Here is a 6,798-nt window from a genome sequence, read left to right on the forward strand (position 1 = left end):
TGTAAGAGTGCTGATGCCTGAGATGATGGGGCCTCCAGGGTTTCCAGGTTTATGGATCTTGGGTAGCAGATAGAATACCCCTAGTCGGGGCTCTAGGGGGTGTGTCTGTGTGAGTGTAACAGTAGCATACTGTGTTGGGGCAATTCAGCAATATCTAGGTGCGTGGATGGCCAGGAGATCCTTTTTTTTCTCTGTATGACCCCTTGGAAAATATTCTCCTGGGGTAAAATTTGCACCTGAACAGATGGCCAGCATAAAGTGAATGTATTGCTTTCCAGTTACCCATGGCCCAATTCTGAGGATGTAGTGTGTTGTAGAGCTTCAGTTTTAGTATTGTGCTCAAACACATCAGCACGACCAGCTAGGTGCCTGAATATATTCTGCCAAGTAAGCAGCTAGGTTAGTAACAAAGCCCTGTCTGTTTTAGTAAGTGTTGTTAATTACTGACTGCTTCAGCATATGAAAATGAACTTGGCTATTTCTTTTCAACTGTGCCTTTAGAAGTTCAAGATAGAGAAGTACAGTGTTTATTCAAGAAGGCTGTGAATCTATGTATCCTCAGCTAGATTATCACTTTGTAACATTCACAGATAGTTAACAAAACAAATGGCTTCGACTGTAATGCAGGAGCTGAGTTCTTCAACTTCTTCCCAGCAACCAGACCTGCCATCTGATAATCTAACAAGGTGTGCTGAATTTCAGCAGTGGGAAAGAGAGGCCACTGTCTGTCATTTCTCTTAAAAATTAACTTTTGGTCTGAATGCGGAGCTAACTTCAAATATTCATTACAAAATATTGCTAAACTCTCAATTTGGATTGGAAGTGAATGCCATCAATCCTGCTCTGAAATTAATTTCTCATTGTGCAGATACTTATTATTAAAATTACGAGTCTGAAAAATCTTCCTCACAGGAGCAGCCCTGTTGAAGTCACCAGTGTAACTATGGGCAGAATCTGGCCTGTTGTCTGCATGCGTGAGGAAGGGCTTTCTGGATCAGGTTCTAGATTAGGAATGAGCAAATGAGTTGTTAAAAAAAGAAAATCTTCTCGTCTCGTAGCCCTGCTGATTCGTACAGTTACCCCTAAAGGGTAAAATTGTGGCAGATATACACATCTGTCTTTTGGGGGCAATGCTCATGTGGATGCTCTGTGAAAACTTCCTGTCACCTTTCAGGCACTGAATATTGCTCCACAGGGGTTGGACATTTATATGGACAACCAGAGTTAGCATAGTTAATGATAAAAATGTGGGAAGGGATAGTAAATCTCATGCTTCAAGGTTTAATCCAATCCCTAAATATTAGAGATCAGGATGAGACTGAATGTGGACGGCAGATTATCCCACATCTCCTGAATGCACCTTCCTCTGAAGCATCTGATACTGGCCGCTGTCAGAAACAGGATACTGGGTTAGATGGACCTCAGGTCTGATTTAATCTGACAATTCTTATGTTCCCAAGGCTTGAGCAAGTATAACTGGGGGGAGAACAAAACATTTCTCTAAAGTTTTAAAAACAGAGAAGTTAATTGATAATGCTTAAAATCTGGAATAAATTAAAAAATTGGAATAAAATTCTAGTGGTGAGGGATTAGTGGGCAGAGTGCAGGTGAGAAAGGCAAAAGAGCATAATAAATGCAATTTTATAATGAGGATATTACACCTACACTTTAAGGAGAAAGGAGAATGACATGAGGCATCGGTGATGTGCAAGGTTTTTACTAATGAAGGAGCAGAAGGTTCTAGGAAGTTGGGGCTATTTTATCCTTTCCCAAGTGTCTATGAAACTTACTCTTCTGTATACTTATCTAAATCTATAAGGTTTAGGTAATGTAAGTGGCTGAAATTTTTTGAATTAATTTTTTCCATCCTAAATACCCTTTAATATGATAAACCTCATAGTACAGTTTACTTTTTTTGTAATTTTTTAAAAATATTTTGTTGCCAAACCCCAAACCAAATCTTTTTCATATTCTTTTTTTCTCTCCTTCCTGTCCCTTTTTCAGTGGAAAAATGGAAAAAAGGAGAGAAAAAAGGAGAGAGGGGGCTAAAACGAAAAGCCCAAATATTTCTGAAACCAAAAATTTGATAAAAACTTCAAATAAACAAAAACTTGTTCCCTTTCAACATCTGTGGGACAAATTACTTTGGAATTTTCAAAATTTGTTATGAAATCTCAATAAATTTGAGTAGATTTTGTTCTAAGGTTTGTTTATGCCTTTTGAACCCCCACCCAGATTTGGGGTAAGTAGAGTGAGTGGCTTGGTACTCTATTTCCCCTAGTCATACCATAACAATTAAGATAAAATATGTGGCCTAGCTTTTCATAAGTGATTAATGGTTTTGGATACCTCAATTTTTGAGTGTCCAACTTGAGAAACCTTAAATGGACCTGATTTTCAGAGGATGTGTGCTCAACACTTTCTAAGGACTGGACTCCTTTTCACTAATCACTCTTGAAAATGTTGGCCTATAACTGTAAAAATCTGACCAAAACATCTAAAAAAACTGGAGGCGTTTCAGCCTGACATAACTGTTTGGAATATTTTCAGTACATTCTAAATGCCTGAAGATAATTCATACATTCCAGCTTTGAGCCTTATTAAATGGAAAGTATGTCATGTCTATGTCATTTGCAAGTCTCTTTTCTTGTGATTTTTTTGATGAAAGGTTTCTGTGGCTTGAAGAACACCACCCCATCCAAAGCTGGCATGTTTTCTGCAAATATTGATGCCCAGAAAATCAGCTCACAGTACAGAAATCCTAATAATCTTCAGATTAATAGCACTAAATTTTTTTTTATGGGCAGCTCATGCAGAGAATTCAAAAGAAAAACAAATGTTTCATCGAAAGCACTTGGTATTTTTGTGGATAGAATTCAGGCAGGTGCAGGTTTACAAGCAAATTCAAATACAGGAATGAGTAAACACTGCTGTTTTGCCTGTAGCAGAATAGATCACACAGACCAGCTGGAATTTAGATGGATTCTTTTTTTTAAATGAAATAATAATAGGCAACTTTTATTACATTACTAAGACAGTAACCTAACAGTGGAATGGAAAAACATCATGGATTTTAGTATTTTTAATTTTTTCAATCAAATTATTTAATTTTGTAAGAAAATGAAACAGCGCAAGGAAAAAGTTTTTACGTGTGGATAGAAGGTTTGCTGTGTTTCCAAATAATATACCTCTCATGAGATGAACTTTAAGCCAAAGGAAAAAAAAGTGTGTTTATATTTTTTTTTCTTTATATGCTTGTGCAGTGTCTCAGGGTTTTCATGACAAGTTACCTGTTTCTTCATCTGTCATAGGAATATATTTTGAAATTTTGGAAGAGGGATTAGATTGCTGACTTGTAGAACCTTGACATTTGAATTTTTAAAGTTTAAGAATACTGTGTGGAGTACTTTTCAAAATGGGTGAACGATAAGCAATCGTCTTAAACCTAGACCTCCCCATTGTGTGATACAATTCCTGCTTATCTGATCTTACCAAAATCACCTTCATGATGAATTTTGGGATCCAGCAGACCTCAGTGAACTTTAGTTCAATATACACTTGGAGGATTTATTGTATCCGTTTTTGTCTACTAGAAGAAAATGAGAAAACCAGACAAATCAACTATTTGTTAATCATCTCAATAGCATGGGAATTTAAACAAATGTTACATATGCCTTCAAACAAATGGTCAGCTTCTGAACCACATGTTTAGTTAGAACACTTCTGGCTCTCTGGTGATATTTCTCTCATGTTCTTTCTAAGGATACTGACTATGCCTAAATTTCTTCCAAGAGTTAACTTACAAGTGCCATTGAGCTAAAGAAATTGTCACATCTGACATTGCAACTGTTCTTTACTATTCTAATGAAGTAAAAAATCACACTTCTTCTGCTGGGAGAAATTAAAGTGCTTGACCATCTGCATATGCATAATTCACAGTTTGGGTCTTGTTCCCGTGGTACCTGATTTTGATGTTATATGCTGCTTAAATTGCTCTGTTTAAAAGCCAGGACCAAGTTGTCCATCCAGCATCACATCCTCGTATGAAACAAATATAGAGTTTTGTTCCTGAATTGATACTTTTTGAACTATGTCGATAGAAATCAACTCATGTTTTCTTTTTGTTCCCTGATTTATCAACAGCACACATTCTTAATTCGGGTCTATGCAAACGGATCAAGAAAGAACTGAAGACCAGCATTCCGAAATAGATGCTGTCTGCTTCATCTTATGACTTCCTTTTAAAACTGAAAGGAACACTCATGGCAACAACTCAAAGTTTCCCTCCTCTATGTTTTCATGCCTGGAGCAAGCTGAACTGTGCTCCTCGCCATGGGCAGAAGAATCAGTTCTAGGGCAGTTGAAGTCTAGGGGAGGACTTGCGGAGTAAGAATGTGCAGGATCTGCTGTAATGCATCCTCTTGTGTCTTGCCCCCCATCACCATTGCCACAATCTTCAGCATCGAGATAGCGTTTGCTAGAACCAAATGCTGAAGCTAGAGTTCCCGTGCCAGGTCTGTCAGGTCTGAATGGATCCAGATATTGAAATTGGGGACTCTAGTATGAATCATTCAAAACTTAATCTTTCCAGGAGCTATGAAAAACTAGCTTGAAAGGGCTTGGGGGTATTTTTGGAGGAACGATCTTACATCAGACCCTCTTTTAGCCCAGCTCGTCCTGTTGGAAAAGCTACAACAGACACTCTATTAACTCCCCCATGCCAAACTGTTGTTCTAAATGATCCTGACATCAGTCATTCCCCTCCTCATTATTTAATTCAACTACTCTCCATAAGACTTGCATTAATTACAAGTAATTCATGACATGCAGATGTTTCACTAACTTAATGTTTAATAAGAATTACATCAGAAGATTATTTATAGGAACAGTAAAGTACATTGATTAATAAAACATTTATGTGTCAATGACAATCAATTCAGGCTCCTGCAACTTAATTTGTTCATTATTTGTTTATATTGGAGGAAAGCCTAGTGAATCTTTAGTGATTTCTTTGATTTTTAAGAAAGTTTAGATACTTCAGGCCAAAATCTACTTTCAGGTACACACCTGCAAACCCTCTGACTTCAATGTGGATCTAACCTTGGATAACATTCTGCCTTTTTTCCCTTTAGATAGGAGAGAGGGCCACTTGGTTTGGTTAATTGCACCTTTTAAAATGTGGTGTGCATTGCTGTTGGAAATGAGTAAGAAGTGAGAGAAAACATGGATACTTTCACAACAATAATTTCCCCACTGTTAAGAGAGAGGATGTACTGGGCACATTGGCTTACTTATTGTCAGCTCTTTTTCTCGCTTTAAATTGCAAGATATTGTAGGAACAGTCAATAATTTCCCTATTTTTTGCACAAGTTCTAATTTTAGGATGCCAGGATCAGGGGCGAAAATGTCTACCAATAAATATTTCCACATCTCAAAGGCAAGAAGTTCTTGAGGATCTTGCCATTAACAAAGCCTAAAACCACAAATTAAGGCACGGATATTTAATACTTCAGTAAAACAAACATCTAAAAAATCACAACTTTATTTCATAAAATACTCTTTCCCTTGAACAGCAATTATCCTTCCCAAAGCAGGCATGCTTTCTATGCTAATGAAACAAAAGGGAGCAGCTGGTTTCCTCTATAAATCCATGCATGGAGTGTTTGTGCCATTGGAATAATGCTTTAAAAGCTTTACGTAGCATTGCAGAGCAGGGTTAGAGCAAAAGCTTGCCCAGTATTTGCACAGAGGAGTGGGGTTTGGGAAACCTGGTACAGGAATCTCCCACTGACTTGCTGTGTGACCATGAGGAAGTCATTTACCTGCTCTGTATCCCTATTTCTGCATCAGTCAGATGTGGCTAATTACACCTACTTTGATTCAGCTCTTTGTGCAATACAGTCTTATTTATCACAGAAGGAGAATGAGTTTTCTAGTCAGCAATTAATATGAATATGATTGATGTGATTCTCTCAACTAACTACAGACAGCACTGGCTGCTCAGAGCTGCACTGCGGATCACAAACTTAGTGTAAGAATATTTTAAACTTGAGTATTTTCAGTGACCACAGAAAAAGCATTTTCCTAGCGAAAAAATACAAAGAGGAGAAGTCACGGAGTAGCGGTTCTTTATTGGGACTTAGTAAATATTTCTATCAAAAATACTGCTTCAAGGCCTGACAGTAACTTACTTGTTCATAACTTTACCTCTCTAGACTGCTGAAGGCCTTTTTAGATTATTATTCTGAACATAAAGCAAGCAAATGGCAGAGAACAGAGATCTCGCTTCCAAATTAACATGCATGTGGACTGAACTCAGTGCTACTAAGGTAGCTCCTCATTTTGCTATCTGAACCCACAGAAGAGAAATGTTTTCAGCTGAGGTCAGAACTGTGCACGAAGGCTCGGATTCCCTCGTTTTATGCCAGTTCCAGGACTCGCTCCCCATCCTATTTCTTTTCAGTGTGATCATGTGTTCAGGATTTTAAGTGACTGTTGTAGCTTGCCTGAGACTGGGCACACTCTATGTGTGCTAGTTAATGAAGGGCCTGTTCAAAAGGCAAGGCGGGAGGTGTGTGTGTATGTATGTGGGGGCGGGCGGGGGCTGACAGGCTGTTTCATGAAGCCCTGTTTCTGCTTTGGCGCCCCCTATTGGAATGTGCACAAAATCTAGGCCCGTGTTTTGAAGCACTGGGTGGGAATGACACACACAACTGGGATGGAGGGAGGCGAATTTACCTTATTGTGGGTTTATTGTCACATTTTTCTGAGTGGGGCAGAGCCCTAGGTGTCCCAGTG

General features: G+C 38.4%; 1 protein-coding gene across 1 annotated transcript in view; it reads left to right on the plus strand.

Annotated features, from left to right (window-relative positions):
- Positions 1 to 4,214, plus strand: part of LOC123344433 — a 61,338-nt gene extending 57,124 nt beyond the window's left edge. The window contains exon 2 of the mRNA XM_044980650.1: positions 4,144 to 4,214. The gene's annotated coding sequence lies outside the window, so the exon portion shown is untranslated. The remainder of the gene's footprint in view (positions 1 to 4,143) is intronic.
- Positions 4,215 to 6,798: the final 2,584 nt, after the last annotated feature.

This window comes from Mauremys mutica, chromosome 11 (genome assembly GCF_020497125.1).
Source record: "Mauremys mutica isolate MM-2020 ecotype Southern chromosome 11, ASM2049712v1, whole genome shotgun sequence".
In the NCBI taxonomy this organism is placed as follows: Eukaryota; Metazoa; Chordata; order Testudines; family Geoemydidae; genus Mauremys; species Mauremys mutica.